Below are 11,597 nucleotides of genomic sequence, written 5' to 3' on the forward strand. Positions count from 1 at the left end.
TCAACTATGATTTACCTTGAAGATTATTTTCATCTGTAAGTCTTTCTGTGACACTAATAGCAATACATTTTTTTTTGTAAATGCCTTAAAAACAACCTAACAAGCTCATAGACTAATTAATTAATGTTATCTGTATTCGTGCTTATGATGTATTGGCTTACCTCCTGAACTTACTTTTTTTTAAGTTGAAGTTTCAAAACTTATTATAATCATCACTATATGTCAACTTTAATTTCTGCTTCCCCCAGCTGACCTAAAACTTGCTGATGACCAACTCTTTCTTTTTTCACTTTCTTGGTCTACTTCCAAATAATACTGTTGGTCTTTTTGTCAAACTAGCAAACTTTCTCCATTTTATATTTCTCACCATAAAAATATCTTTGGCACTTTCCTATTTTAAGTGTTGAGTATATCTCTTTATCTAATCTTAGTGGTTTTTAGTGGTAAGGTATTACTACTTACATATATATGACTTCACATTCTATTGGATTTAATGTCTTAACACTTCAAGAAAGTATAGAAATATTACCTTACATTTATGTTCATATAACTTCCCCATTTAAAAATATAATTGTTTTAAGTATTTCCTCTACATACATTGAGTACCAATAAGATAGTGCTATATTTTTTGCTTTAACCATAAAAGTTACTAAAGAAATTCATAGGAAGTATAGTCTATTGTATACTTCTCTTTTTGTCCAGTCCTTTGTTCTTTCTTTGGTGAGTGATCAAGTGTTAATCTATTATCATTATCTCTTTTTTATTCTTTATTGATTAAAGTATTACTTGGAGAGCATTATGCTAAGCGAAATAACCCAGGCAGAGAAAGATAAATATCACATGATCTCACTCATTTGTGGAATATAATGAACAACATAAACTGATGAACAAAAATAGAGAGAGAAATATCATTATCTCTTTGCTTGGTGAGGTTTCTTTAGCTATTCCTAAGAGTAGATCTGATTGTAACAAGTTCTTTGAGTCACTTTAAGAATGTCTTCATTTTCCTTCATTCCATAAGGATACATTCACATATTATAGTTAGCTGATGACAATTCTTTTCTGTCAGCACTTGAAAAATGTTGTTTCATTGCTTCTGTTCACCACGATTCCAGATGAAAAATCCACAGTTATTCAAATTCTTTTTTCCCTAGAGGTAATGCCTTTTTCTCTCTTGCTGCTTTTAATTTTCTCTCTTATTATTTTACTTAGGTGAAATTAATACAGCATGAAATGAACCATTTTAAAGTGAAAAATTCAGTGGCATTAGTACACTCACAATGTTGTGAAACCACCACCTCTAGTTTCAAAATATTTTCATCATCTTAAAAGGAAATTCCATGTCCAGTAAGCAGTTACTACCCATCCCCCTTTGCCACAGACCCTGGCAGCCACCAGTCTGCTTTCTATTTGTGTGGTTTATCTATTCTTGATATTTAATATAACTGAAATCATACACCTGTGAGCTTTGTGTCTTGCTTCTTCCACTTAGCACAATGTTTTTTCAAGTTTCAGCCATGTTTTAGCATGTATTGTATGCTATAGGTGTATGTATGTGTGTATATATATATATGTTTTAGAGTATGTATTTGGAAATATACATCAAATGTGAGTAAATAATATAATAGAAATTAATAGTTAAATATGAAAGTATATTTAATATAAATAAATATATATTAAAAATCTATTATACATAGTATATATTTTATTTTTTTAAAAATATATTTTATTAATTTTTTACAGAGAGGAAGGGAGAGAGATAGAGAGGTAGAAACATCGATGAGAGAGAAACATCGATCATCCGCCTCCTGCACACTCCCCGCTGCGAATGTGCCCGCAACCAAGGTACATGCCCTTGACCGGAATCGAACCTGGGACCTTTCAGTCCGCAGGCCGATGCTCTATCCACTGAGCCAAACCGGTTTCAGCATACATAGTATATATTTTAAAAGACTATTTCTTTTTTATAGTTCAATTACAGTTTATATTTAATATTATTCTGTATTAGTTTCAGGTGTACAGCATAGTGGTTAGATAATCATGTACTTTACAATGTGGTACCCCTGATATTTTAAGTACCCACCTGGCACTGACATAGTTATTACGATATTATTGACTGTATTTCCTATTCTGTACTTAAATTTCTGTGACTATTCTGTAACTACCAATTTGCACTTCTTAATCCCTTCAACTTTCTCACCGAACCCACCAACCCTCCCTCCCCTCTGGCAATCATAAATACCATTTCTTATAGGAGTTTTAGGTTCACAGCAAGTTTGAGGGAGATTTACCACATACTGTACTTCCTATTCCCACACAGGCATAGTCTCCTACATTATTAATACCACCCTTCAGAATGGTACATTTGTTAAAATAAACTTACATTAAAAGCATAACCACTCCAAGTTCATAGTTTACATTAGGGTTCACTCTTGGTGTTGTGCATTCTGTTGGTTTGAATAAATGCATAATGCCATATCATTCATTACGGTATCATAGCAAAATATTTTTATTGCCCTAAAAATTCTCTGTAATCTGCCTATTTTCCCTCACCCCACCAATGTCAGTCAACCACTAAACTTTTTCACTGTCTCCATAGTTTTGACTTTGCCAGAATGTCATATAGTTGTCAAGCAGTATATAGCCTTTTCTTACTAGCTTTTTTACTTAGTAATATGCATTTAAGGTTCCTCCATATCTTTTCATGGCTGAAGAGCTCATTTTTAAAAATACTAAATATTTCTGGATGTACCAAGGTTTGTTTATCCATTCACCTACTGAAGGTTGTCTTCGTTGCTTCCAAGTTTTGGCAACTATAAATAGAGCTGTTATAAACATCCACATGCAGATTGTTGTGTGGATATAAGTTTTCAACTCCTTTGGATAAATACCAGGGAGCATGATTAATGGATCATACTGTAAGTGTATGTTTAGTTTTATACGAAGCCAACAAACTGATTTCAAAGTGGAGATATCATTTTGATTTCCCACCAACAATAAATGAGAGTTCTTGCCTGTATTTGAGGTTTGCAGATTTTGGCCATCTTAAAGATGTGTAGTGGTATCTTTTTTTTTTTTTTAATTTGTATTGCCCTGATGAGATATTATGTGAAGCACCTTTCATATGTAATTTTCCATCTGTATGTCATTTTTGGTGAGGTGTCTATTAAGATTTTTGGCCCATTTTTTTAAAATAAATCTTTATTGTTCAGATTATTACAGTTGTTCCCCCTTGTCCCCCCCATAGCTCCCTTCCACCCACTTCCCACCCCACCCTATGCCCTTACCCCCCCCCCCTCACTGTCCTCATCCATAGGTGTACGCTTTTTGTTGCCGGGTCATACACATGGAAAATGTAGCTATTTCCATCCACGACATGTCCCTGTGTTCGGCCTCACAGGGACCGTCTCAGCCTCAGAGGGGCCGTCTCAGCCTCACAGGGGCCGTTGCAGCCTCACAGGCACCGTCTCAGCCTCCCAGAGACCGTCTCAGCCTCACAGGGGCCGTCTCAGCATCGCAGGGGCCGTCTCAGCCTTGCAGGGGCCGGCGCAGCCTCGCAGGGGGTGCTGCATCCCACATTGGGGGTGAAGGTGCAAGATAGAAGCTCCTCTCGCTGTCTCTCCTGTTGCTCCCTTGCATGTTGCTGATGCTGGAAGTTTCTGAGAGCAGTCTGTAGGTGCTGGACATCATACTTTAACTGGTCAACACAAAGTTTGGCATTCTGTCTTTTGTTGGGTGGCTCCTTGCTGGACAAAATCTCCAGGCGTTCTTGTTGGCTGACTATCTGGTATGCTTGCTTGGATTTCATTTTCTACTAAGCGCACTGACTGCTTGTCTGCCGTCTCCCGGCGTTCCATGTGAGACTGGATCTGGTGGACCTGTTTGTGCATTTGCTGGTACAGCGGTTCCATGTTGCCGGCCCAGCCGGGTCCAGTTCCGGTTTCTTCCAAACCTGATTCTGCTTATTGAGTATGTCCCTTATGTGTGCAAGGAGTTGAAAACTGCAGTTTATAGGGTTAAGCTGCAAAAGCGCAGGTGGTTCCTTTTGTGCCACTGGCACAGTCTGGGTGGGGATATAAATTGAGTAGGGCGGGGTCTCAGGGAATCACCAGGGCGGAGCAAACAGCAATGGCGTCTCTGTGACTCCTCGCCACTCCAGGACTCTGTGTGTCCGCGTCCCTGAGTGCCGGTGAGCAGCTCCGCGAGAAAGCCACTCTCGCTTTCCGACCCACTGCAAGGCCATCCCGCCTCTCCCTGTAGGGGTCTGGGACCTCAGAATCCCACCCCAAACAAGCTCAGTGGATTTGAGAGTTTGTAACCCCTTCCAATTGAAAAAAAAAAACACGCATCCAGTTGCAGCCCGCCTGGCACGACTCCATACCTCTGTTCTTGGTGCCTCTGCATATCCTACTCAGTCTCAGTGCTCTTCTTTCTTTCCTTCCAGTTGTAGAACTTCCACTGGGCCAGCTTTCCCATTGTTCTGAATGATCTTGGCCCATTTTTTAATTGGGTTGTTTGCTTTGTTATTGAGTTTTTAAAGTTCTTTGTATATTTTGGATAATAGTCCTTTATCAGATATGTCTTTTCCAAATATTTTATCCAGTCTGTAGCTTCTCATTCTCTCGACATTGTCTTTTGCAGAATAGTAGTATTTTATTTCGAAGAAATCCAGCTTATCAATTATTTGTTCTTTGAATTGTGCCTTTGGTATATCTAAAATGTTATCATCATATCCAAGGTCATCTAGATCTTCTCCAATTTTTTAGGAGTTCTATAGACTGTATCTAACATTCACATTGGTATCCTTTTTTTTTCTTTATTGATTAAGGAATTACATATGTGTCCTTATCTCCCCAATTGCCACCCCACCCCACTCCCGTTCATGCCCTCACCCCTTTGGTATCTGTATCCATTGGTTATGCCTATTTGCATGCATACAAGCCCTTTGGTTGATCTCTCCCCTTACCTCCACCCTTCCCTACATTCCCTCTGAGGTTTGAACATCTGATTGATGTTTCTTTTTGTCTCTGGATCTGTTTTTGTTCAGATCCCTCTAGTCCCACTTTGCTGAGCGTTTTTATCAGAAAAGGGTGTTGGACTTTGTCAAATGCCTTTTCTACATCAGTTGATATGATTATGTGATTTTTGTTTATGTGATGTATCACATTTATTGATTTGCATATATTGTACCAGCCTTGCATCCCTGGAATAAATCCCACTTGGTCATGGTGTATGATCTTTCTAATGTAATGCTGGATCCGGTTTGCTAGAATTTTGTTGAGGATTTTAGCATCTATGTTCATCAGGGATATTTGCCTTTAATTCTCTTTCTTTGTGGTGTCTTTATCTGCTTTGGGATTAGGGTAATGCTGGCTTCATAGAAAGAGCTTGGAAGTGTGCCTTCCTCTTGAATTTTTTGGAATAGTCTGAGAAGGATTGGTCTTAGTTCTTCTTTGAATGTTCAGTAAAACTCCCCTGTGAAGCCATCTGGTCCAGGGCTTTTGTTTTCTGGAAGCTTCTTGATTACTGTTTCAATTTCATCAGTAATTATCAATGTATTCAGGTTTTTTTAATTCTTTCTGATTGAGTTTGGGAAGCTTATATTTTTCTAGGAATGTGTCCATTTCTTTGAGGTTGCCTAGTTTGTTGGAGTAGAGTTGTTCGTAGTATATTTTTTACAATCCGTTGTATATCTGTGGGGTCAGGTGTTACTTCACCTCTTTCATTTCTGTTTATTTGAGTCCTCTCTCTTTGTGTCTTGTTGAGCCTGGTTAGAGGTTTATCAATCTTGTTTATCCTTTCAAAGAAATAGCTCTTGGTTTCATTGATCTTTTGTATTGTTGTTTTGGTCTCTATGTCATTTATTTCTGCTCTGATTTTTATTATCTCCTTCCTTTTGGTTACTGTAGGCTTTTCTTGTTGCTCTCTTTCTAATTCTTTAAGTTGAAAGGTTATATAATTTATTACCATTTTTTCTTGTTTTATTTTGAGGTATACCTGTATAGCTATGAATTTCCCTCTCAGGACTGCTTTCAGTGTGTCCCATAAATTTTTTATTGTTGTGTTTTCATTGTCATATGTTTCCAGGATGCTTTTTATTTCTTCTTTGATCTCTTTGGTAACCCAATCATTGTTTAATAGCATGCTATTTAGCCTCGAAGTGTTCGATTTTTTTTCATTGTTTTTATTTTAGTTGATTTCTCATTTTATGCCATTGTGATATGAGAAGGTGCTTGTTATGATTTGTATCTTCTTGAATTTGAAGAGACTTGGCCTGTGTCCTACTATGTGGTCTATCTTTGAAAATGTCCCATGTGCACTTGAGAGAAGAATTTATATTCTGTAGCTTTGGGGTGAAATGTTCTGAAGATATCAATTAAGTCCATCTGATCTAGTGAGTTATTTAGGATTGCTGTTTCTTTGCTGATTTTTTGTTTAGAGGATTTATACAGTGAAGTCAGTGGGGTATTAAAGTCCCCTACTATGATTGTATTGCTATCGATCTCTCCCTTGATATCTTTCACAAGTTGTTTTATGTATTTGGGTGCTCCTGTATTGGGTGCATATATGTTTACCAGAGTTATATCCTCTTGTTGAATTGCTCCTTTTAGTATGTAGTGGCCTTTCTCCACATTTTTTGCTGTAACATTTTAATTGTTTCTGTGTGTTAGATCCAACTGCTTTGCTACCCAGGTTCTTTTGGAGGTGATGCTAAAGGTGTGGTCTATCAGGTCTCCTGAGCTTGGTGATCTAGTAGAGCTCCCTACTTGAGCTATTTGGGTTCTCTCGATGTAGTTGGATCTTGAATGTTAGTTTCTTACTCGTGGATGAAGTCTCGTCATGAATTGGCAATGTGACTGACCCCCGGCTTCGTTGTGCAAGCTGTTTTGAATGTGATCCTGGTTCCGGCCCTTGTGGAAAAGTTTGTCTGAAGTTTCACTGGGATGTGCTCATTGTGGGTTCCCAGAGTCCAAGGCTTGGGAGGAAGGATTCTCGGGGCCTCAGGCTCAGGTACTGTGACTTTGGCTGGTGTGGTGTGACTCTTGCGGGATTAGTGTCACTCTGCAACTTACTGCAAGGGGCACAGGGCCCATGGCAGTGGGGGGCGAGTGTCTCATAGTCTGTGATTGAGGCAGTGGTACTCTGGACAAAGTGATTTTGCGCTCTGAAACACGAGGGGGCTCAGGACCCAGCAGCTGGGAATGTGGGAATCTTGGAGTCTGTGGTTGAAGCAATGTGATGTTTTCCAGGGAGGCAAGTCCTCAGTAACTCACCAAGCTGTCCATTGATAGGTAGTCAGGAGGGCAGGAGGGGGATATCATATAATCTGCTGAGGGAACCGTGCGCCCTTGGTTGGAGAGGCACACACCCAGTGGCAACACACAGAGGGGCCCAGAAGCCTTCTGCAAGGGGTGTGTGCTCATGGGACCCACATGCTGGATTAGAGCGATTGTGGTGTGCCACCGGCACCATGGAGGGAGAAGTCCCAGTTTCTGTATTGGGGAATGTGCGCCCTTGGTTAGATACGCACACTGAATGGCTGCTTACAGAGGTGCCCTGGAGCTGTCTGCTGGGGCAGTGGGCTCAAGGGACCCTTGTGCTGGAGTGGTGCTACCATGGGGACTGGATGCCAGCGGTGAGGGTTGTGCCTTGCGGTGGCTCAGAGAAGCACCCAGGGGCTGCCTCCTGGGGCAGTGGGCTCAGGGGGCTTGTGTGCTGGATCGATGCAACTGCAGTGACTGGATGTTGGCAGCTGAGGAGGGGAAAATCCGAGTTTCTGCTGCCTGGGCCTTGAGTCTTTGATTGGATATGAGTGCACCTAGTGGCTGCTTACAGAGGCACCGGGAGTCACCTGCTGGGGCGGTAGCCTCAGGGGGACTATGTGCTGAAACCACGTGACCGCAGTGTCTGTGGGTAGGCAGCCGGGAAGAGGGAAGTCCGAATTTATAGAGCCAAGGCCGTGCGCCCTTGTTTGGATATGAGCAACCCAGCTGGGGCTTAAGGAGGCACCCAAGAGCCACCTTTAGAGGAAAAGGGCTCAGTAGGCCCTCATGCTGGAAAGGCGCAACTGTGGTGTCCAGAGGTCAGCAGCTGGGGAGGGGGATGTCCCAATTTTTGCTGCCTTGTGCCCTTGGTTGAAGTCACATGTGCTCAGTGGGGGCTCACAGAGGCACCCAGGAGCCGTCTGTCAGGGTGGTGGGTCTCAGGAAGCTCTGTGTACCAGAAAGGCGTGACAGTGGTATCTGGAGGTTGGCAGCTGCTGAGTGGGAAGACTCAGTTTTTGCTGCCGGCCTTACATCTTTGGTTGGATTTGTGCACACCCAGTGGTGGCTCACAGAAGTACCCTGGTGCACTCAGAGAGGCCCTTTCGCTGAAGCCTCATTACCAAAGTGTCTGTGGGAAGGCAGCTGTTAGTGGGGGAAGTCCAAATTTCTACTGCCAGGGGTTTTGCATCCTTGTTTGGACTTGCACGTGCCTAGTGGCGGCTCACAGAGGCACCCATGGTCCGTTTACCAGGGTGGCACACTCACGCACTCAGAGGGGCGCTGGGCTGCAGCCCTGTGACTGAGGTGTCTATGGGCAGGTATCCGGGAAGGGGGAATTCAGAATTTCTATTGCTGGGTCAGTGCGTCTTTATTTGGATAAGAACATGCCCAGCAGGGGCCCACTGAAGTCACCCAAGATGCTCCTTGGAGGCCTAGGGCTCAGGAGGCCTGCACACTGGAAAAGCGGGACTGTGGTGTACAGAGGTCTGCAGCTGTGGAGTGGGACGACTCAGTTTTTGCTGCTGTGCCTTGGTTGGATTAATGTGCACCCAGTGGTGGCTCACAGAGGTACCCCAGGGCCATTTGCCAGGGTGGTGCACTCAGAGAGGCCCTGGCGCTGAAGCCACGTGACTGAGGTGTCTGTGGGCAGGTATCCAGCTAGTGGGAATTCAGAATGTCTACTGCTGGGACAGTGTGCTCTTGTTTGGATAGGAGTGTACCCAGCGGGGGCTCACAGCAGCACCCTAGAGCTGCCTGTGGAACAGTGGGCTCACCAGGCCTGTGTGTGCTAGAAAAGCATGACTATGGCATCTGGAGGTCGGCAGTTCGGGAGGGGGAAGTCACACTTACTGCTGTGAGAGCTGTGCACCCTTGGAGGTGGAGTTCCTAGGGTCTGCAGGTCTGTGGGTGGGGCAGCAGGAATTTGGCTGGAGTGGCTGCAGGGTTGCGGGCAGTGTCCAAGGTCTGTCTGGATGGTGGTGAGTTCCTAGAAGAGGCCACTCTGCCCTTCAAGATGGCATGGGCTCCGTGCCTGATCCCCACAGCCTGGAGAGTGCCCTCAGTGGTGGTAGGTGCTCCCTGTCCAGGAGAGTTTGGTCTGCCAGCTCCTGCTACTCCTGCCGGATTTAACTGTCCTCCCTCACTCACTTGCACACACCACACACATCCACACACTCTCCTTTCACCCCCTCACTCACTCACACTCATCCTGCCCGTCCTCACCTCCGTCCTGCCAGTCGCCATCTTCTGGATTTGTTTGTATCCATTTTGAGTTAATTTTTGTGACAGGTGTAAGGTCTGGTCTATATTTGTATACATATAGATGTCAAGTTGTTTTAGTAGTATTTGTTAAAAAGACAACTTTATTTTGTTGTATTGACTTTGCTCCTTTGTCAAAGATCAGTTGACTGTATGTGCATCTATTCCTCTACTCTCTACTATGACATTAATCTTTGTTTTTGCTAATACTATACTATCTTGATCACTATAGCTTTATAACAAGTCTTGAAGTCAGGTAGTTTAGGTCCTCTTTGGTCTGTTTTAACATTGTGCTGGTTATCCTAGGTCTTTTGCCTCTCCATATAAATTTTAGAATCAGTTTATCTAAATCCACAAAATAACTTGTTGGGAGTTTGATTTGGATTGTATTGAATCTGTGGATCAGGTTTAGGAACTAACATCTTGCTGATATTGAGTCTTCCTATCCATGAACATGGAATCTCTCCATGTATTTAGTTCATCTTTCATCAATATTTTCTGATTTTCCTCATATAGATCATATACATATATTATAAGATTTATACCTAAGTATTTAATTTGGGGGCACTGATGTGTATGGTATTGTAATTTTAATTTAAAATTCCACTTTTTGCTGGTGATTGACTTTTGTATGTTACCCTTATAGCCTGCAACCTTGCTGTAATCACTTTTTATTTCCTGGACTTTTAATTGATTCTTCTGGATTTTCTACAGATCATTATGTCATTTATGAACAATGATAGTTTTATTTCTTCCTTCCTCATCTGTATACATTTTATTGCATTTTCTTGTCTGTTGCATTAGGTAGAACTTCTAGTATGATGTTGAAAAGGAGTGTTAAGAGGGGTCATCCTTCCTGTACCTGATCTTAGAAAGCTTTAAGTATCAGGTTAACTGTAGATTTTACTTTTTATCAAGTAGAAGAAGTTCTCCTCTATTCTCAGTTTACTGAGGGTTTTTTTTTTTAATAAGGGGTATTGCATTTTTGTCAAATGCTTTTTTGACACCTATTGATATAATCAAGCAATTTTCTTTTTCAGCCTATTGATTTGATGGGATTACATTAATTTATTTTCAAGTGTTAAACCAGCCTTACATACCTGGAAAAAACTCCCTCCCCCTTCCTCTTGGTATATGATACATTTTTATACATTGTTGGAGTTGATTTGCTAATATTGCATTGCAAAAAATTGCATCTATGTTCATAAGAGATAACAGTCTGTACTTTTTTGTAATGTCTTTGTCTGGTTTTGGTATTAGGATAATGCTGGCCTCATAGAATGAGTCTACAATTATTCCCTCTCTTTCTGTCCTCTGAAAGAGATTGCGAAGTTCCGGTATAATGTTTAGTATTATTCAACAGTGAACCCACCTGGGCTTTGGTGGTTGTTTGTTCTTTATTTTTTTAAGGTTATTAAATTATTAAATTTCATCAATATATATAGGCCTATTCAGATTTTTAATTTCTATCTTTGTGAATTTTATCACACTGTTTCAAGGAATTGGCCTATTACATTTTGTTTATCAAATTTGTACACATAGAATTATTCATAGTATTCCTTTATTATCCTTAATATCCATGGGATCTGTTAGTGATATATCTCTTTCTTTTCTGATATTTGCAATTTATGTCTTCTCTCTTATTTTCTTATTCAATCTTATGGGGAAGCACGAAACTTGGTTGGAATGTCTGTAAGAAGTATTCTCCGAAAGGTCGGGGGCCTCTGAGGGGACCTTGCTGAAGGCGGCAGCCCCTACCTTGACTTTTCCAAACAAGTCCAATCCCCTGGGTTTTTTTGCTAGACTATCTATGTTTAGTCTTTAAAGACTCGACCTTGTAAAAACATGCGCTTTGTCAAGGATACTTACCCTGCTAATTGTATCTAGAGGTTAATTTGAATTCAAGCTGTTGTTACAATAAAAAGCCAACGAGGTAGGTGAACAGGACTTCTTTTACTACTAAAGTAAAACAGTCCCTTAGCCCTCTCTTTCACAGAAACATGTGTCAGAACAACCTGTTCATCCGTCGTTCAGGGTCTGCTGGTCAGCCCTGGCAAATTCTTCCTAGGGGTT

This window comes from Myotis nattereri (assembly GCF_964212035.1).
Source record: "Myotis nattereri genome assembly, chromosome: X".
Taxonomy (NCBI): Eukaryota; Metazoa; Chordata; class Mammalia; order Chiroptera; family Vespertilionidae; genus Myotis; species Myotis nattereri.